Genomic DNA, 21,745 nt, shown 5'->3' with positions numbered 1-21,745 from the left:
CCGCTAAAATTAAGCATTAAAAAATCATGAATGGGCATTGGGGATTTCTGTTTCCTGATTGGCGCACCGCCCCACGTGATCCCAGGTACGCTTATTCACACGGTGCGCCCCTGGGATCCGTGGGCCACTGCGCTGCGGACAACTCTGCAGCGAAAGAATGCAAGTTTTTGAAGGGGGCCTCGCACCAGGTAAGTGCGGATTTCTCTGAGGTCGGCACCTTACTCCTTAGCTACGCCGCCGACAGCAATTTCAGAGCCATCATCTTTGCAAATCATTTGCAGATATTTTACAATTAGAGTACACATAATTAGGTGGGACCCTGAAATTTGGCCAGTTACTTCCATCAGGAAAAGAGAACTTTAGAAATACACACACTGGTGACAGTAAAAAAAAACCTCCACTTGAAGATGTAAGACATTAGCCCTCTGTCACATTGATCAATCTGAATTGTCAGTGGGTCCATTTCAGAAGGTACCACTACCATGCAAGCTGTTTCTGGGAGTGACTGAGACAGCTTGGGTGACAGCCTTTAGGCCTTGCTGACTTCTCTATTAACCACTATCCATTGGGAGCTTCCCACTGCAATCAGACTCTGTAGCGCTCACTTGTTTGGTGTTACGTGTGCTGTTTCGTGCCCAAAATGGCTTCCGCACCGTGCGCACACACTTCTTCTGTGGGGCGTGTGAACGACATGTTGGTGATGTCGCTTGAGCGGGCACTGGGAGCGTGCGGAGGAAGTATGCAGAGTACGCAGATCATGACGTCAGTCAGCGTGTAGTTGATTTGACACCAGAGCTGCCATTTTCGACCTCAGCGCTCCAGCTAATGCCCTCTCTTAAAGGCGCACAGCCGAACATACATTCAGCAGCAGGGAGAACCCGCACCAGCGCTATTTAAAGGGATCATCACCTGCTTTCAGGTTAGATGCTGATTGATTTCTATTGGCTCTTGGAGAGTTTGTAGAGATGTTGCTTAGTTTGGTGTCTTAATTGAAGATGCTGAAATCTCAAGTTACTCAGGTTACTTCAAGACTTCTGCTCAGGCTAGTTCCTCCCAGCCATGGCTGCTGCAGTTTGAAACCCCTTGGCTTGATAGGGACACGACACAGAGGAGGACAAGCTGCCCGAAGAGGGAGGAGGGGGAGAAGGCTATCAGCAGGAGGCCATATCCACCCAGGGAGCACTTCTCCTACCACAACCTCAGCGAGAAACAGTGCAGGCGACATCTCCGCTTCACTAAGGAGATGCTCACTGAAATCTGCAGCCTCAGTCCAGAGTGAGGATGGCATTGCTAGTGGCTGTAAATGTGACCGTGACCTTGAACTTCTTCAAAGTGGGCTCGTTCCAGGCTGCAGCAGGCAACATCTGTAACATCTCCCAGTTTGCTGTCCACTCCTGTATAAAGGAGGTGAGTGAGGCTTTGTATGGAAGGAGAGCTGAATACATTTCATTCTCTGTGGAGAGCAGCGCGATCCCGAGCAACCACACCTCTAGTAAGTGTCTGCAACTCGAGGAAATTCGGCTCAGAATTGTTGAGCTGGAGCACGAGCTACAGACATTGCGATGCATCAGGGAGGGGGAGAGTTACCTGGATACTTTGTTCCAGGAGCCAGTCACACCCTTTAGGTTAAGTAGTACTTTAGAGTTCATCAGTGGTCAGGGACAGGAGGGCATGACTGTGAGTCAGGAAGGCATGGGGACCCAGGATATAGTGATGGAGGAGCCTCAGCCCTGGACCTTGTCTGACAGGTACGAGGTACTTTCTACCTGTATGGATGAGGAAAAGGACTGCAGGGAGGATGGGCAAACTGACCACGGCACTGCGGTACAGGGGGCCATCCAAGTGGGAGGAGAAGGAAGGAATGTGGAAGTAGTAGGGGACAGTATAGTCAGGGGGATAGATACTGTTCTCTGCAGCTGTGAAAAAGAGTCCCGAAGGCTGTGTTGCCTGCCTGGTGCCAGGGTTAAGGATATCTCTTCGCGGCTGGAGAAGAACTTGGAGTGGGAGGGGAAGGATCCAGTTGTCGTGGTCCATGTAGGAACCAACGACATAGGTAGAACCAAGAATGAGGTTCTACTGAGGGAGTTTGAGGAGCTAGGGCCTAAATTAATAAGCAGAACCACAAGGGTAATAATCTCTGGATTACTACCTGAGCCACGTGCAAATTGGCATAGGGTCAAGTAGATCAGAGAGTTAAATGAGTGGCTCAAAGAGTGGTGTGGGAAAAAGAGGTTTCAATTCATGGGACACTGGCACCAGTACTGGGGAAAGAGGGAGCTGTTCCGTCCGGACGGGCTCCACTTAAACCGGGTTAGGACCAGCATCCTGGCGAATCGAATAACTAGGGCTGTAGATAGGGCTTTAAACTAAAAAAGGGGGTGAGGGATCAGGTAAGGGGAAATTAGAAAACTAAAGAGAAAGATCAAGGTAATAGAGCAGTGTAGCGATTTGGGTAAAAATAAGCAGAGGGTGACAGGAAGGGACAGAGAGTTTAATGGTAGCAGTGCAGCAGAGAATAAGGTCAAAGCAGGGATTAATGGTAAAAAATTTTTTTTTATTAAAGCCTCTTTATCTGAATGCACGAAGCATTTGTAACAAGATAGACGAACTAGTGGCACAAATAGAGATAAATGGGTTTGATCTAATCGCCATTACAGAGACATGGTTGCAAGGTGGCCAAGGTTGGGAACTAAATATTCCAGGGTACTTGACGTTTTGAAAAGACAAGCAGAATGAAAAAGGAGGGGGAGTAGCCCTGATAATAAAGGATGACATAAGGACAGTAGCGAGAAAGGATCTCGGCTCAGAAGATCAGGAAGTAGAATCAGTATGGGTGGAGATAAGGAATAACAAGGGGCAGGAAACACTGGTAGAAATAATATATAGGGTCCCTAACAGTACCTATACCGTTGGACAGAATATTAATCAAGAAATAGTAACAATCTTGGGGGATTTAATCTTCATATAGACTGGACAAATCAATTAGGCAAAGGTAGTCTGGGGGGACGAGTTCATGGCATGCATTCGTAACAGTTTCCTCGAACAATATGTCATGGGACCAACCAGGAAACAGGCTATTTTAGATCTTGTATTGTGTAATGAGACAGGGTTAATTAGCAATCGCATAGTAAAGGCTCTTCTGACCAGAGTGATCATAATATGATAGAATTTCACCTTAATTTTGAGAGTGACTTGCCTAAGTCTGAAACTAGAGTCTTAAACTTAAATAAAGCCAATTACATAGGTATGAGGGGTGAGTTGGCTAAGGTAGATTGGAAAAATAGATTAAAAGGTATGGCGGTAGATAAGCAGTGGCTACCATTTAAAGAAATATTTCATAATTCTCAACAAAAATACATTCCATTGAGAAACAAGAACTCCACAGGAAAAGTGATCCAACCGTGGTTAACTAAAGAAGTTAAGGATAGCATTAGATTGAAAGAAGAAGCTTATAATGTTGCAAAGAATAATAGGACAGCTGAGGATTGGGAGAGTTTCAGAAACAAACAAAGGTTGACCAAAAAAATTGAAGAAAAGGGAAAAAATAGAATGAGAGAAAACTAGCAAGAAATATAAAAGCAGATTGTAAGAGTTTCTACAAGTATGTAAACGGAAAAGAGTAGCAAAAGTAAACGTTGGTCCCTTAGAGGCTGAGACAGGAGAAATTATTATGGGGAATAAGGAAATGGCAGAAACGTTAAACAAATATTTTGTATCTGTCTTCACAGTAGAAGACACAAAAAGCGTACCAAAAACGGTGGGGAACCAAGGGTCTAATGAGGGTGAGGAACTTATCGTAATTAATATAAGTAGAAAAAAAGTACTAGAGAAACTAATGGGACTAAAAGCCGACAAATCCCCTGGACCTGACGGCCTACTTCCTAGGGTTCTAAAAGGGATGGCTGAAGAGATAGTGGATGCATTGGTTTTGATCTTCCAAAATTCCCTAGATTCTGGAGAGTTCCCAGCGGATTGGAAGGTCGCAAATGTAACACAGCTATTCAAGAAAGGAGGGAGAGAAAAAACAGGGAACTACAGGCCAGCTAGCCTGACATCAGTTGTCGGGAAAATGCTGGAATCCATTGTTAAGGAAGTGGTATCAGGGCACTTAGAAAATCATAACATGATTAGGCAGAGTCAACATGGTTTTATGAAAGGGAAATCATGTTTGACAAATTTATTAGAGTTTTTTGAGGATGTAATTAGCATGATAGATAAAGGGGAACCAGTGGATGTAATATATTTGGATTGCCAAAAGGCATTCGATAAGGTGCCACATAAAAGATTGTTACACAAGATTAGGGCTCCTGGGGTTGGGGGTAATATAGTAGCATGGATAGAGGTTTGGCTAATGGACAGAAAACAGAGAGTAGGGATAAACGGATCATTTTCAGGTTGGCAGGCTGTAACTAGTGGAGGGCCGCAAGGATCAGTGCTTGGGCCTCAGCTATTTACAATCTATATTAATGACCTAGATGAAGGGACCGAGTGTAATGTATCCAAGTTTGCTGATGATGCAAAGCTAGGTGGGACAGTAAGCTGTGAGGAGAACACAAAGGCCTACAAATTCAGTATAGCCACGTTCGGAGCGCTAAAGTCGGGCGGCCGCTAAAGTTTGCGCCCGGCTCAAGTTCGCGCCACCTTCGCCAATATTCAGTCGCATCGCCCCAAGAGGCTGCTGCTGCGCTAAAACAGGCGATGCACGACTATCTTTAGGCGCTAAGCCGGCGGTCCGGGGCGATACCCCCGAGGGCGGGCGCAGCGCAGGTGCGGCGAGTTGCTGATTGACGGCAGACACGCTGGCGCCGGTCAGCTCTTAAAGGGGGAGGGTGGATTTGTTTGCCTGCCACGCCCTGCACACTGCAGCCCTGAAGCTAGGCCTGACCACTTCTGCTTCATCTGTGCAACGCCCAGGGCTATGGAGAAGGCCAGGGAGAGAGCGCAGCGCTTCAGCGACGGTGACCTGAGGGTGCTGGTTGGCGCACTGGAGCGCAGGCGCCATGTTCTGTTCCCTGAAGGTGGCAGGAGTCCGCTGCCCAGCGACTACCGGAAAGCCTGGAGGGAGGTCTCAAACAGGGTGACTTCCAACAGCGTGGTTGCCAGGACTCCTGTGCAATGCAGGAAAAAGTTCAACGACCTCACTCGGGTTGTCAGGGTGAGTACCCTTTCCAGTGTCCTCCTCATCCCTGCATGTGCACCTCAGTTTATGGGCAAAGGGACCTGAAAGCCCTAATGGCCAGCCCTCATCCAGCAGCTATGGGACTGTCATGAAAATCACTTGCACATTCAGCACTTTACACACTGTACAAGCTATTCCACCATGGGAGGCAGTGCAGCCAAGATCAGGGCTTCACACTGTCAGGGCCAGTCCACCATGGGAGGCAGTGCAGCCAAGATCAGGGCTTCACACTGTCAGGGCCAGTCCACCATGGGAGACAGTGCAGCCAAGATCAGGGCTTCACACTGTCAGGGCCAGTCCACCATGGGAGGCAGTGCAGCCAAGATCAGGGCTTCACACTGTCAGGGCCAGTCCACCATGGGAGGCAGTGCAGACAAGATCAGGGCTTCACACTGTACTTAGAGGCCGTCCTTTCTCTTGCAGGCCAAGGTGGCGCACAACCGTAGGAAGCTACGTGAGACCGGGGGAGGCCGTCCTGACGTCAAAGAGCTCTCCGACCTCGACCAGCGTGTGGAGCGCATTATGGTAGGACGGCTGATTGGCCCCGTCGCCAGTGGAGATGCCGACCCTGTTCTGGGCACCAATGGTAAGGGCATCACCTTTTTGACCTCTCTCTTTCCACTTGCGCCTCAGATCAGCATCCTTTGCCACTGTCCAACCAATGCAGTGCATGGCAGCACTCATGCCTCCCTCGCTGCCGCCCTGTCCTCACTCTAAAGCAACTCTTGTGCCTCCCTGCTTTCAGATGGTGAATCGCCAGGTGAGGAGGCAGGCCCTCAAGCTGCCACTGTCAGCGATTCCGAATTCGAGGAGGTGGAAGAGGAAGCCGGCCCATCAGTGCTACCCTCAGCCGCGCCAGCCCATGGCAATGAAGGGGACACGTCTTCCCTGGAGGGGAGCCGGGGGGGAAGGGTCGGAGGAGAGTGAAGCTCCGGGGCCCAGCGGGCTGCAGCAACGCGGGAGGGGTGGGGAAGCTCAGCGGACTTCTCCCCAGAGGGTGAGTGCGGCCTCCAGTCCTGCGACGGTGAGCGCAGAGGAGGTGCGGCTCCTGGAGGAAATGGCCGTCCAGGCTGAGCGCAGGCACACTGAGCTCATGGCTGCAGTGGCAAGGATGCCTGACTCCATTGAGTCTTTGTCAAGGAGTGTGCAGGAATTCGGAGCAGCACAGGCCAGGAGTCTGCAACAATTCAGTGCAGCACAGGCCAGGAGTCTGGAACAATTCAGTGCAGCACAGGCCAGGAGTCTGCAGGACTTCGCGGCAGCACAGGCAGCTTCTAGCCAAGTGCTCAGTCGTGCCGTTCATTCACTGGCTGGTGTCATGCGGACACAGACCAGGGCCACATGGGCACTAACTGCTGCCACCCTCGCTGGATTGGCCAGGCATCGCCAGGGCACTCGCCGCGCAGCAGCAGCCCAGCAGTCTGTTCTTCAGCTGTTTGCTGCGCATGCTGCAGTGCTGGCCCGTGCGAGTGCCAATATCTCAGGTGACCAGGGAGTACCTGCGATCTGTCAGGTTGGCACCATTCCTGCAGCCGACACTGCCACTCCGCCATTGCAGCTGCCACGAGCCGCTGGACAGACTGCTGCCGCCCAAGCAGAGTTGGAGCAGTCAGCAGCCAGCCCCTCCAGGGCCAGAGCTGGTGCAGGCCGACCCCCAAGGGCATCTGCCGTCTCGCCATCTGACCCTCAGCAGCCTTCCCCCAGCCTTGCTGCAGCCACTGGGGTCCCATTGAGGAGGAGCTGCAGGGCGGGCAGGGGCCAGTCACGGATGCAAAAGGCATCGCCCTCGCAGGGCAAAAAGTAGAAGGTCTGGCCAAATGTTTTGTGTTTGTTGAAAGGCCGCGACTGGTGTAGTTGTGTTTTTGTAAGGCCGAGACGGGTGTCTTTCTTTGTTTTGTAAGGCCGAGACGGGTGTCTTTCTTTGTTTTGTAAGGTCGAGACGGGTGTCTTTCTTTGTTTTGTAAGGCCAAGACTGTTCATTTTGTGTTTTTGGAGGGGGCTTCTCTCCATTAGTTTGTAATGTGGGAAGGGCAGAGGTTTCCAAGTAATAAATGTTCTTAAATCGCACTGCCCATGCTTTATATTTGCAAGTCCTGGTTGCCCTGCTCGGCTGAGGGCTTGTGGAGCGGCTACATTCATCTGCTGACATTGGCACAAGCCATTCCCTGAGAGGGGGCCTAGAACCGACGTTCACTAAGCCGCCGACGGGCGGCCCTTGCACTTTCTGCCTCCCTCCTGTGCAGGTCCTCCTCCTCCTCCTCCTCAGGTGGTCCTCCAATCTCTGGTGGCAGTGGCTGAGTCCTGCGGATAGCCAGGTTGTGCAGCATGCAGCACACGACCACGAAATGGGAGACTCGCTCCGGCGAATATTGTAGGGCTCCACCGGAACGATCCAGACAGCGGAACCGTTGCTTCAGGACGCCGATTGTTTGCTCAATGATGTTCCTGGTTGCTTGATGGCTGTCATTGTATCCCTCTTCAGCAGGGGTGCTGGGCGCACGGAGCGGGGTCATCAGCCAGGTACACAAAGGATAGCCTTTGTCCCCGAGAAGACATCCTCGTGGGTGAGGCTGGGCCTGGAACATGTCTGCCACAGAAGTCTGGCGCAGGATGAAGGCATCGTGGCTGCTGCCTGGAAAGCGGGCATTGACAGCTAGGATGAGCTGCCTGTGGTCACAAACCAGCTGAACGTTGAGCGAATGGTAGCCCTTCTGGTTGCAGTAATCCTCGGCATTCTCCAGAGGTGCCCGCAAAGCCACATGCGTGCAGTCAATGGCGCCCTGCACCATGGGGAAGCCCGCGAATGCTGCAAAGCCCATTGCATGCTGTTGCTGCTTGACAAGGGCCATGGAGAAGGAGATGAACTGACGTCTCCTTCTGAAAAGGGCATTGGTCACCTGGCGGATGCAGCAATGCACGGCGAACTGGGAAATGTTGGAAATGTCCCCAGTAGCGGGTTGGAAGGAGCCGGTGGCATAGAAGTTGAGAGCCACCGTCAGCTTCACTGCCACCGACAGAGACGTCCTGCTCCTCAGATGTGGCTGCAGATCACCACCAAGCAGGTGGCAGATCTCAGTGACCACCTCCCTTCGGAATCGCAGCCTCCGAACACACTGCTCGTCAGACATGTTCAGATAGCAGAACTGCTGGCGGTATACCCTGGGTGGGTAAGGCCTCCTTTCCCGACGCCTGTGGCCCCCTCTCCGTCTGGCCAGGACTGCCACTCTCTCACGGCGTCTGTGAGCCCTTTGAATGCAATGGAGAAGGCCAGCGTTTGCACCCATTGCAGCCCCCATTATATGTTTGCAAACAATGATATGACACTGAAGGCAAAGACAAGTGGAAAGCTGTGGCCTGAAGCCACAAGTACCTGTCCGAGTGTTGAGCCAAAGCAGAAAGCTCTCTACCTTTGTCTCTCTGCAAAGATCCGTCTCTCAAAAAAAAGGAGTGCTGCAAAATGGCTGCCTTTTCTACTGCAGGAGATGTGCCCTTTAATTTGCGCGCCCCGCGCCCCGCATCGACTGAGAACCGTTCCCCTCTACCAGTCGCTAGGGGCGCCAGGCGCACAATAGGGCGTCGCGACTGAATTTCCGGTTTGGGGCGCACAAAGGGCGTTGCATGAGGAAATGACGTCAGGATCTGCGCGCGCAGCTGAGCGCGCGCAAAGACTTTGCGCCGCCGCTAAATCTTGAGTGAAGTTGGGGAGAGGCGCAGATCGCGCTGCGCCCGGCCGCTAGCCGCCTAGCGCCCAACATCTCCTCCTCCTAAGGCGCTACCGGCTGGCGCAAGCAACTGAATTTCTAGGCCAAAGAGCCTGCAAAGGGATATAGATAGACTAAGTGAGTGGGCAGTAAGTGGCAGATGGAGTATAATGTAGGGAAATGTGAGGCTATTCACTTTGGTAGGAAGAATAGAAAAACAGAATATTTTTTAAATGGTGAGAAACTTTCAAATGTTGGTGTTCAAAGAGATTTGGGTGTCCTTGTGCAAGAAACACAGAAAGCTAGCATGCAGGTACAGCAAGCAATAAGGAAGGCAAACGGTGTGTTGGCCTTTATTGCAAGGGGGTTGGACTATAAGAGTAAGGAAGTCTTGCTACAATTGAACAGGGCCTTGGTGAGTCCACACCTGGAGTACTGTGCACAGTTCTGGTCTCCTTATCTATGGAAGTATATACTTGCCTTGGAGGCGGTGCAACAAAGGTTCACTAGATTGATTCCTGGGATCAGAGGGCTGTCCTATGATGAGAGATTGTGTATAATGGGCCTACACTCTGGAGTTTAGAAGAATGAGAGGGGATCTCATTGAAACATACAAGATTCTGAAGATGATTGACAGGGTAGATGCTGAGAGGTTGTTTCCGCTGGCTGGAGTGTTGAGAACTAGGGGGCATAGTCTCAGGATAAGGGGTAGGCCATTTAAGACTGAGATGAGGAGGAATTTCTTCACTCAGAGGGTTGTGCATCTTTGGAATTCTCTGTACCAGAGGGCTGTGAATGCTGAGTCTTTGAACATATTCAAGGCTGAGATAGATAGATTTTTGGACTCTAGGGGAATCAAGGGATATGGAGATCGGGCGGGAAAGTGGAGTTGAGGTCGATGATCAACCATGATCATTTTGAATGGCGGAGCAGGCTCGAGGGGCCGTATGGCCTACTCCTGCTCTTACTTATGTTCTTATGTTCTCTTGCCAGAGAGAAGCAGGAGGAGCGAGCACACGGCTTTGCCAGGAAAGCAGGCTTCCCCATGGTGCAGGGTGCCATTGACTGTACACACAATTCAGAAATGTACCGCAAACGGAAGGTGTTGTGTCTGTGTGTTGATAGAGACACTGAAGACAGGAGTTGGTTTGATAGGTGTTTACTAAACAAAGTCTGGAGGGGAACTAACGGATACAACACAATACTCAGGCTTATATAGCCGAGTGCCCATTACCGGCATTACAGTACACATGGGGCACTTAAAGGCACATACACTACAATTCCTCCCCTTTTAGCTAACCAGTACATAATATTTTAAGTAATTATTAATTACGTTACAAGAAAAATAATCTATACATTGCTGCAGTTAATTAATTATAAGTCAGTCTCTCTGGAGGCTTCCTGACTCGGTCCGGATAACGCCTCGGTGGTGTAGTAGTTTCTGGTGGTGTAGTAGGTTCTTTTAGCAAGGCTGATTCGGCTTGAATGCCAGTGTCGGGTTCATCGGGTTCCAGTATCACTGGATCGGAGGTAGATATGGGTATCTCTGCTTCATCGTTAGGCGTATAGAGTTGTGGTGTAGGTTGTCCCTTTTCGGATGACTCTATGATTTGGTCAGCACGGTGCCTTATTATGCTTTCTCCGATGTCCACGGTATACATCAGCGGTCCTAGTCGTGTGCAGATAGTTCCAGGCTGCCATTTCTTGGTACGGTAGTCCCGGGCCAAAACTTGTTGACCTATCTGGAAGGTTCTAGTTGGCCTTTCATTCATGCCTTGAAATTGCCGGTTCTCCACGTCCCTTCTGATGTTGGGCTTGATCAAATCCAGCCGGCATCTTAGGCTTCTATTGAAGAACATCATGGCGGGAGTTTGGTTTGTAACCATATGTGTTGCATTCCTGTATGCGAACAAGAAGTTATCCACCTTGTGCTGAAGTTTTATGTCTTCATTACCCATGGCCTTTATGGCCTTCTTGAAGGTCTGGACAAACCTTTCAGCCAATCCATTGGTGGCGGGATGGTATGGGGCGGACGTTTAGTGCTTAACCCCATTGTTTTTTAAGAACTTCCTGAATTCTTCGGACACAAATTGCGGTCCATTATCAGAACAGATCTGTTCCGGCAGCCCATTCCTGGCAAATATGGTCCTTAATACTGTGATGGTTTTTTCCGTGGTGGTGGAGGACATCTTTATTACCTTCAGCCACTTGGAGTGTGCATCAACCGCGATTAAGAACATTGGCCTAGAAATTCATTATAGCCACTTTTGGGGCGGTAAAGTCGGGCGGCCGCTAAAGTTTGCGCCCGGCGCAAAGTCGAGGCCACTTCGCCGATATTCAGTAGCTTCGCCCTAAGAGTTTGCTCGAGCGCTAAAACTGGCGATGCACGACTATCTTTAGGCGCTAAGCCGGCGGTGCTGAGCGATACCGCCGAGGCTGGGCGCAGCGCAGGTGCGGTCATTTCTTGATTGACAGCAGACACCCTGGCGCCGGCCAGCTCTTAAGGGGGAAGGGTCGAGTTGGTCTGCTGCCACGCCCTGGACACTGCAGCCCTCCAGCTGGGCCTGAACACTGCTGCTGGACCCAAATAGCGCCTGAAAGGATGGAGAAGGCCCGTGAACGAGCGCAGCGCTTCTCAGAGCATGATCTGAGGGTGCTGGTTGGCGCTGTGGAGACGAGACGCCATATCTTGTTTCCGGACAATGGGAAGAAGCTGGCGGCCCGCGTCTACCGGAAAGCCTGGAGGGATGTCGCCACCAGGGTGACATCCAACAGTGAGGTCCCCAGGAGCTCTGTACAATGCCGCAAAAAGCTAAATGACCTCACCAGGATTGTCAGGGTGAGTACCCTTTCCAGTGTCCTCCTCATCCTTGCATGTGCACCTCACATTATGGGCAAAGGGACCTGAAAGCCCTAATGGCCAGCCCTCATGCAGCAGCTATGGGACAGGCATGAACATCAATTGCACATTCTGCACTTAACACACTGGCCAAGCTATTCGACCATGGGAGGCAGTGCACACAAGATCAGTGCTACACACTGGCCAGGCTATTCCACCATGGGAGGCAGTGCACACAAGATCAGGGCTACACACTGTACTTAGAGGCCATCCTTTCTCTTGCAGGTCAAGCTGGCCAATAATAAGAGGAGCCGGACTGAGACCGGGGGAGGCGGACCCCAGATCCAGCAGCTCACCGAGCTGCAACAGCGCATAGAGCGCATCATGGGTGCCCGGGTGATTGGCCCCGTTGCATCTGGAGATGCCGACCCTGTTCTGGGCACCAATGGTAAGGACATCACCTTTTGGACCTCTCTCGTCCCACTTGCGCATCAGATCTACATCCTTTGCCACTGTCCGACCAATGCGCTGAATGCCACCACTCATGCATCCCTCGCTGACGCCCTCTCCTCACTCTAAAGCTACTCTTGTGCCTTCCTGCTTTCAGATGGTGAGGAGGAGGTCCCTGAAGTTGCCAGTGACAGCCCCTCAGAAGAGGAGGAGGAGGAGGAGGAAGAGGAAGGCGGCCCATCAGGGGAACCCTCAGCCGCGGCAAGCCATGCCAATGTAGGGGACACGTCTTCCCTGGAGGGGAGCCTGGGGGAAGTGTCGGAGGGGAGTGTAGCTCCTGGGACCAGCGGCCTGCAGCAACGCGGGAGGGGGGTGGAAGCTCAGCGGCCTTCTCCCCAGAGGGGGGAAGGGTCGGAGGGGAGTCCAATTGCTGGGCCCAGCGGTGTCCAGCAACGCAGGAAGGGTCGGGCAGCTCGGCGGCCTTCTCCCCAGAGGGAGAGTCCGGCCTCCAGTCCGGAGACGGTCACCGCCGAGGAGCTGCGCCTCCTCGAGGACATGTCCGCGGACTCGGAGCGCCGGCACACGGAGCTCATGGGGGTAGTGGCACGGATGCCTGAGGCCATCGAGTCCCTGTCTCGGAGTGTGACCGAATTCGGGGCCTCACAGGCCACGAGTTTGGCGGAATTCGGGGCAGATCAGGCAGTGAGTCGGGCGGAATTCGGGGCAGCTCAGGCAGCGAGTGGCCAGGTGATCAGTGGTGCCGTGCAGTCACTGGCTGCTCTGATGCGGTCACAGAACAGGGCAACACGGGCACTCACTGCTGCCACACTTGCTGCGTCAGCCAGGCATCGCCAGGGCACCCGCCGCGCTGCAGCAGCACAGCGGTCTGTCCCTCGGCAGATTGCTGCGCATGCTGCAGTGCTGGCCCGGGCGAGTGCCAGTGTCTCAGGCGGCCAGCGAGCGCCTGCCATCCGCCAGCTTGCCCCCATTCCTCCAGCCGCCACTGCCACTCCCCCAGTGGAGCTGCCACGAGCTGCTGCAGCGACTGATGCTGCCCAGCCACAGCTGCAGCATTCACCAGCCGGCCCCTCGACGGCCAGACCTCGTCTAGGCCGACCCCCAAGGGCATCTGCCGTCACGACATGTGCCCCTCAGGAGCCTTCCCCCAGCCTTGCAGCAGCCACTGGGCTCACTTTGAGGAGGAGCAGCAGGGCGTGCAGGGGCCGCAAAAGTTTGCAGAAGGCATCGCCCTCGCGGGCCACAAAGTAGAGGGTGTGCCCAAATGTTTTGTTTTTTGGAATGGGTGTTTTGTGAAGGCCGAGGATGAAGGCCATTTTTGTTTACATCTTTTGTTAATCCTCCCCAGGTTGTGGGAGTGAGTCAAGTGTGTGAGTGTTTTTTGGGGGTTTCGTCTGTTTTTGGTGTTCATGTGGGAAGGGCCCTGAGTTTGTACAATAAACCATTTTCTTTATTCAGATTGTCCATGTTTGATCTTTGAAGTGTTTGTTGCCTTAACCGGCTGAGGGCTTGCGGAGCGGCTGCAATCATGTTCTTTCATTGGCACAAGCCATTCCCTGACAGGGGGCCTAGAAGTGACGTTCAATAAGCCGCCGACGGGCGGCCCTTGGACCTTCTGCCTCCCTCCTGGGCTGGTACTCCTCCTCCTCCTCCTTATGCTCCTCCTCCTGAAGTGGTGGTCCAACGTGAGGTGGCAGTGCCTGAGTCCTGCGGATAGCCAGGTTGTGCAGCATGCAGCAAACGACGACGAATTGGGAGACTCGCTCCTGCGAATACTGGAGGGCTCCACCGGAGCAATCCAGACAGCGGAACCGTTGCTTCAGGACGCCGATTGTTTGTTCGATGATGTTCCTAGTCGCTTGATGGCTCTCGTTGTATGCCTCTTCAGCAGGGGTCCTGGGCGCGCGGAGCGGGGTCATGAGCCAGGTACACAAAGGATAGCCTTTGTCCCCGATAAGCCATCCTCTTGGGTGAGGCTGTGCCTGGAACATATCAGCCACAGTTGTCTGTCGCAGGATAAAGGCATCGTGGCTGCTGCCTGGAAAGCGGGCATTGACAGCTAGGATGCGCTGCCTGTGGTCACACACCAGCTGTACGTTGAGGGAATGGTAGCCCTTCCGGTTGCGGTAATCCTCGGCATGCTCCAGAGGTGCCCGCAAAGCTATATGCGTGCAGTCAATGGCGCCCTGCACCATGGGGAAGCCCGCTATTCTTGCAAATCCCACTGCACGCTGCTGCTGCTTGTCCAGGGTCATGGGGAAGGAGATGAATTGACGTCTCCTTCTGAAAAGGGCATTGGTCACCTGGCGGATGCAGCAATGCACGGCGAACTGGGAGATGTTAGCGATGTCCCCAACAGCGGATTGGAAGGAGCCGGTGGCATAGAAGTTGAGAGCCACCGTCACCTTCACTGCCACCGACAGAGACGTCCTGCGCCTCAGCTGTGGACGCAGATCTCTGTGAAGCAGCTGGCAGATCTCTGCAACCACCTCCCTTCTGAATCGCAGCCTCCTAACACACTGCGCGGCAGACATGTTGAGATAGGAGAACTGCTGGCGGTATTCCCTGAGTGGGTAAGGCCTCCGTTGCCGACGCCTGTTACCCCCTCTGCGTCTAGCCAGGGCTGTCACTCTCTCACGGCGTCTGTAAGCCCTTCGGACATAATGCTGAAACTCAGCGTTGGCACCCAATGCAGCCCCCATAATATGCTGGCAAACACTGAGATCTCAATGAAGGCAAAGAGAATTGCAAAGCTCTGGCCTGAAGCCAAAAATACCTGTCCTAGTGTTGGGCCAAAGCAGTAAGCTCTCTTCCTTGGTCTCTCTCCAAAAATCCGTTGCACAAGAGTGAGTGCTGCAAAATGGCTGCCCTTTATAGTGCAGGGTAAGTGCCCTTTAATTTGCGCTCCCCGCGGCCCGCCTCGGCTGTGTACCGTTCCACTTCACAGTCGTTCGGGCCGCCAGGCGCACAATGGGGCGGCGCGAGTGAAGTTCCGGTTCCAGGCACACAAAGGGCGTTGCACGACGAAATGACGTCATGATCTGCGCGCGCAGATGAGCACGCGCAATGACTTTGCGCCGGCGCTAAATGTCTACTGAAGTTGGGGCGAGGCGCAGATCGCGCTGCGCCCGGGCGCTAAGCGCCTAGCGCTCGAGATCTACTCCTCCTAAGCCGCTAACGGCTGGCGCAGCCAACTGAATTTTTAGGCCTCCGAGTCCATAAATGGACCAGCAAAGTCGATGTGTACCCTTTGCCAGGGAGATGAGGGCCACTCCCATGGATGTAGAGGGGCTTGGGGTGGAGCGTTTTGGGCCTTCTGGCATCCTAGGCAGCTCTTGGTCATTTCTTCGATATCTCCATCGATACCTGGCCACCATACAAACGCTCTGGCTAGGTTCTTCATTTTCACTCCACCCAGATGCCCCTCGTGAAGCTCCTTCAGCACTTTATCCTGGAATTTGGGTGGAATCACCACTCTGGATCCACACATCAAGGTTCCTCGGCACACTGACAGCTGTTCTCTTCTTTGCGAGAATGCTGGCAACAGTGGTTCGCCATGTGCTGGCCATCCCTTCACCGTTAAGTCGTAGACTCGTGAGAGAGTCGGGTCATTTCTCGTTTCCTTTTCAATGGCAGAATTTGTTACTGGTAGACATTCCACTATGGTTGAGTGGAACATCTCCACTGGGTCTACTGTAGGTGCCTCTTCTACCGTTGGCAACGGTAGGCGCGATAAACCATCAGCATTCCCATGCTGTTTTGATCCTTTGTATTCTATGTTGTATTGGTGTGCCCCTAGAAAAAGGGACCACCTCTGTAGCCTTTGCGCTGTCATAATGGGAACACCCTTTTTAGGGTTGAATATGGAGATGAGGGGTTGATGGTCAGTCAACAAGGTAAATTTTTGTCCGTGTAGGTAATGGTTGAATTTCTTCACTCCCCATACCAGGCTGAGTGCTTCCCTGTCGATTTGGGCATAGTTACGCTCAGCTGAGTTCAATGATCGTGACGCAAAAGCTACCGGCCGTTCCGAGCCATCAGGGAATTTATGCGATAATACTGCTCCTATGCAGTAAGGGGATGCATCGCACGCCAGTCTGATTGGCAGTGATGGGTTGTAATGAGCCAAAACTTCTTTGGGCGTGATTAAGTCTTTGCATTTATGGAAGGCACGTTTACAGTCTTCGCTCCATTTCCAAATTACTCCTGTTTGTAGCAGTTCATTAAGAGGATGTAGAAGAGTTGATAAGTTCGGTAAAAATTTATGATAGTAATTTATTAATCCCAGGAACGACCTTAATTGTGAAACATTTTCAGGTGCTGGGGCTTTTATGACCGCTTCAATTTTTTCAGGTGACTTATGCAACCCTTCCTTATTAATTATGTGGCCACAATATATTTGATTTTGGAAAAATTCGCACTTGGGGCGATTTGCTCGTAGGCCCCGTTCTCTCAGCCTAGTGAGCACCTGCTCCAAATTGGCAAGGTGCTCGTTGGAGGACTTGCTCCATAGCTCTTTGCCAGATAGCTGGGGCGGATGCTACTCTGAAAACCCGCCGATTGTACTGGTACAGACCTTTGTGTGTATTTATCGTGAGATATTTTTTAGAGGCCTCTTCAACCTCCATCTGTAGATATGCCTGTGCCAAGTCAATTTTGGTGAAACGTTTCCCTCCGGATAGTGAGGCGAAAATATCTTCTATCCTCGGAATAGGATACTGTACCGTGTGAAGGACCGGGTTTACAGTCACCTTGAAGTCTCCACAGATGCGAATTTTTCTCTGTTCTTCAGATTTATCATTCTTCGATGCTTTCTTCATGACTGGGACGATGGGTGTTGCCCACTCGCTCCAATCTATTTTAGATAATACGCCTGCCTTTTCCAAATTCTCCAGCTCTGCCTCGACTGCTGGACGAATTGTGTATGGCACCGGTCTTGCCTTAAAAAACTTGGGAATTGCTGCATCTTCCACTTTTATTGAGGCGGTGATGCCTTTCAAGGTTTCTAGTTTCTCTTGAAACACTTCCTTGGCGTTGGCCAAGATGTCTTTTAATCGTTCAGGTATGACGTCATCATTTTTTTCCTTACTGGTCACCATCAGTGCCTGAATGGAGTGCCAGTCTAAACGTATTTTCCTGATCCATTCACGTCCCAACAGCGGTGGACCACCATCTTGTAGAGCGTATAAATACAACTTCTGTATTTCCTTGCCGTTGTATACAACAGGCACCCTTATTTTTCCTTTGGGGTATACTTTCTGCCCCGTATATGTTTTCAAGATAATGGATGTGTCTTTTAAAGGTATATGCGGAAATAGCCGCTCATAATCCCGTCGATTTATGACTGTCAGAGCTGATCCTGTATCTAGCTCCATTTTAACTGGGGACCCTGCTATTGTGAGGGTAACCCAAATGGTCTGGTAATCTTCTTTGGCAATTACATTATGTAATTTGAGAGAGCTTAGTCTCTTGTTCCCGGAGTCGCTATTGCTCTTCTGGTCTTTGGAGCTACTGTCCGTCATCATTTGTACCTTTCTGTGCTTTTCCTTATTGATTTTTTTCCTGTTAGTGGATTTTTTGTTTCCAGATCGGCATACACGTGTAATGTGTCCCATCTTTCCGCATTGCCTGCATGCTTTGTCCTTGAACCAGCAGTCCCTCTGGTCATGGGTAGATCTGCCGCAGCGATACCATCTCTCGAAACCCCGTGTCATTTCATGGGTGCTGAAGTCTTGCGGCTTTTGCTGTATCTCCGCAGCTCCTCTTGCACTGAAAGCCTTGTCCAGTGTTAAATCTTTCTCAGAAAGTAGCTTTTTTTGTGTTCCTACACTTAGGAGACCGCAGACGAATTTGTCTCGTAGAGAATCTGCCAGTCCTGCCTCGAATTGGCAGTGTAGGGTATCAACAATCTCCTTAAAATTCTTGTCCATCGGTTCGGCTGGAGTGATTAAGTTTCGTAACAGCTTGTATGTCTTTGCGCCCATTAGATTTAGAAGTACTGAAGCTTTTTTTTCATCTTCTATTCCATTTGTGGTGCAATATACCTCCACTCTTTCCACATATGTGGTCCAATCCTCTACCTCGTTATCAATATTGCCAGAATTAGGCATCTTAGAAAAGATATGGCGCTTCCCGCGCTTTTCTTTCTTTTCTGCAGAAAAGATATGGCTCTTCCCGCACTTTCCCGCCGCTGCTGCCGATGACAACGCTGTTTCCCGCGGTTTCCGTTCTTTTTTATTTATTTATTTATTTACAGTTGGAGACTCGTTCCCGCCGGACTCTCTCTCTAGGTCTGAACACCGACCTGCTTGCAGCGCCGGCCGTCTCTCGAGTGCTCCCTCCCCGTATGTTACTGCTTGCCTCTGTTTCGCTGCTTGGCCCAGCTGTAGAGCCAGCCGCTGGAGCCCCAGCCTGATGCCCAGGAAGGGTTACCGCAGTACCTGCCACCAGCTTGGCCAGCTGGTGAAACAACAGCTTCTTTCACTTCTTGATTCTTCTGGACGCCAGAGGAATCGATGTCCTTGAGGTGCTGCCGAATTGTAGGTAAGTCCGTTTCCAATTCGTCGCCACTGTTGTGTCTGTGTGTTGATAGAGACACTGAAGACAGGAGTTGGTTTGATAGGTGTTTACGAAACAAAGTCTGGAGGGGAACTAACGGATACAAACAATACTCAGGCTTATATAGCCGAGTGGCCATTACCGGCAGTACAGTACACATGGGGCTCTTAAAGGCACATACACTACAGAAGTGATTCCACTTCCTCAATGTCCAGCTGGTATGCGACAAAACTCAGCGCATCATGCACGTCAATGCTCATTATCCTGGTAGCAGCCATGATGGCTTCATTCTGCGGCAGTCCACTGTACCATCAGCATTTGAGCCGCCACGACAAACCAGAGGGTGACTACTGGGTGACAAGGGCAATCCGCTGACCACCTGGCTCATGACTCCACTGCGCTACACAAACACGCATGGACAACATGCATATAACAAAAGCCATGCTGCCACATGGAATCTAATAGAGCAGATCATTGGAGTCCTTAAGCTTCTGCTTCCTGGACCACTCTGGAGGAGCCCTGCAGTAATTTTTGCGTGGGTTTCCTCCGGGTGCTCCGGTTTCCTCCCACAGTCCAAAGATGTGCGGGTTAGGTTGATTGGCTATGATAAATTGACCCTTAGTGTTAGGGGGATTAAATACGTGGGGTTACGGGGATAGAGTGGGATATGTGTTGGTGTAGGGGTTACGGGGATCGGGTGGGATATGTGTCGGTGCAGGCTCGATGGGCCGAAATGGCCTCTATCTGCACTGTGGGGTTTCTGTGAATCTGTGAATCACCAGAGCGTGTCTCAAGATTCGTCATGGTCTGCTGCATGATCCACAACCTCGCCATCATGAGAGCACAGCCCTTGCCACAAGCCATATGGCGACCAGCTGAAGAGGGGGAGGAGGAAGCGGAAGTGGAGGAAGCAGAAGGGAGGAGGCAACCCAGACAGCCCCTTTTTGCCTGGGCTGTCCATGATCGAATTATCCGACTGCAGTACCATTGAAAGCAACCCCAATTCCTCATTCAACATGAGTCCCACACCTTCCCTTCCCTCTGTAAGTGACCACCACAATGCTACAATAAAAGCCACCACAAAACAAAGATTCCAAACCAATTTTATGAATCACACAATTAAAATATTTCAATCAACAGTCAACTAATCATCCTTGTACATTCCCTTAGTGTCTGTCTTCAGTGTGCCTTTGCCTGTCCTCGTGCTCCTATGCAGTGCTACCCCAGTGACTGCCGCATGGCTGGTGGAAGGCTGCTGACTTTTAGTGGGGGAGATTGCAGATGGCAGTTCAGGATGACCTCGAGCAGCTCCGGGCCTAGTAGGCCTGGCTTCGGACTACACATCAGCATGGGTGTCAGCAGCCTAGGCTGGCCGTCTGACAGGCAACAGCAAGGGCACTGGCGGTGTCGCAGTGATGGGAGGATGAATGCTGTCATCCTGAGAGGACAGTAGATTCATCCTGCATGGAGCCACTGCCACTCCCCCAGGGCGGTGCCTCAGCAAGCCTAGTGATCTGCTGAAGGACAGATTGCTGGACTGCTGTGACACCTTGCAAGCCCCGTTCAACACTTAACACCCAGCCATGATGCCAGCAGCCTGTGCTTGCGTGGCAGCAAGCTGAGCTTGCATGACATCAGCCTGAGCTTCCACTGCAGCGCTCAGACGTTGAGTGGATGCTGCTTGTGCTGCAATGGAAGCTGAGACATTGACCATCAGACGCTGCACCATGGTTGGGTCCACAATTGCACTAATGGATCACCCCACCCTTTCCACGCTGGAAAGGATGGGCTCCATGCTCTGCGCAAAGCCCTGTGCAAGGTTGGTGCCGAACTCCTCCATGCTCCTTGACATTGCATTCAGGCTTTCTGGCAGGCCTGCCAATGCACCAAGCATCTCATTGTGCATACCCATCAGCGTTCTTCTGTAGGCCGCCCCATCAACATCCTCATCCGAGTCCTGTACAGCAGAACTCATGTGCGACCTTGCCCTCCGGGGAGCTGGCACCTGTGCTACCCTTTCCCCCTGCCCCGGCTGCAGCCTACTCGTGCCCAGTGACTCACCACATGCAGATCCCACCTCTAAGCAACCCTCTAAAGTCTGTGCAGTGACAGTATCTGAGTTGGTGTTTGCAACTGTCGGATCGAGTAACGGTGTTTCTCCTTCATCATCACTCTAATCTTCCTCTTCCTCTTGCACCACTGCCTGGCCAGGTTGGATTTCTTGGGTCTCTAAAATGAGAAAGGCACAAGGGTAGGGTTGTGGTGAGGGGGTGTCCGGGGGAAAGCAAGAGGTGCATGCTTACACCATCTGCAGCTTATAAATCAGAAGAGATTGTGGGATGAGGGGGAAGTGGGACGTGAGAAGGAGGATTACGTATGAGCAAACCGTCGTCTTCAATGCTATCGGCACCGCCGCTGGCCATGGCCTCAGTCACAGCCACTCCAATTATGGCGAGCACCATCTCCTTGAGCGGGGACAGGATATGGAGGCTCACCTGTCCCCCACCAGTTAGAAGCAGCTGCCTCCTGTTATGCACCACCTTGTCCTGCAAAAGAGAGGGAAGTGTGTCAATGAGGGTGGTTCACTGTATTTGGCTGATGTGCCTGCCATGGTTGAATAGCTGGCATTGTGTGCAAGGCGTGAGATGTGGGTGTGAGGCTTGCAGCAGTGCTAAGGGTGTGAGGGTGAGGTGAAGCTATGAATTTGAGGTATGAGTCATGTTTCTTAGAGATTGTTGGTAGGTGAGTAAGGGGAGTGTGGTGAATTGAGCAATGTGTGAGACTAGTGGTGCAGATGGTGGGATATGGCATTTAAAGATGAATTCACCGACCTTAACCACTCGTATGAGGTCATTGAACTTCGTCCAGCACTGGATCCAGGTACTTGGGGCTACACTGCTTGCATTGACCGCGAGGACTATCTGGTCCCAATACCTTCTCATAGCTTGTCTGCCGGGCCTCCTGGCCTCCTGTGGACAGAGGACCTCTTTTCTCCTGTCC

At 51.8% G+C, this 21,745-nt stretch overlaps 1 protein-coding gene across 1 annotated transcript in view; it reads right to left on the bottom strand.

The window, feature by feature from the left end:
- The window catches only part of LOC147117234 (uncharacterized protein C2orf66-like), a 115,639-nt gene that overhangs the window by 73,104 nt on the left and 20,790 nt on the right, over positions 1-21,745 (bottom strand). The gene's annotated exons all lie outside the window — the stretch shown is intronic.

Source organism: Somniosus microcephalus, chromosome 5, assembly GCF_052327205.1.
Source record: "Somniosus microcephalus isolate GS21.2 chromosome 5, FLI_Smic_1.0, whole genome shotgun sequence".
Classification (NCBI taxonomy): domain Eukaryota; kingdom Metazoa; phylum Chordata; class Chondrichthyes; order Squaliformes; family Somniosidae; genus Somniosus; species Somniosus microcephalus.
Note: the sequence above shows the minus strand (reverse complement) of the source record. Positions and strands in the feature narration are given on the sequence as shown.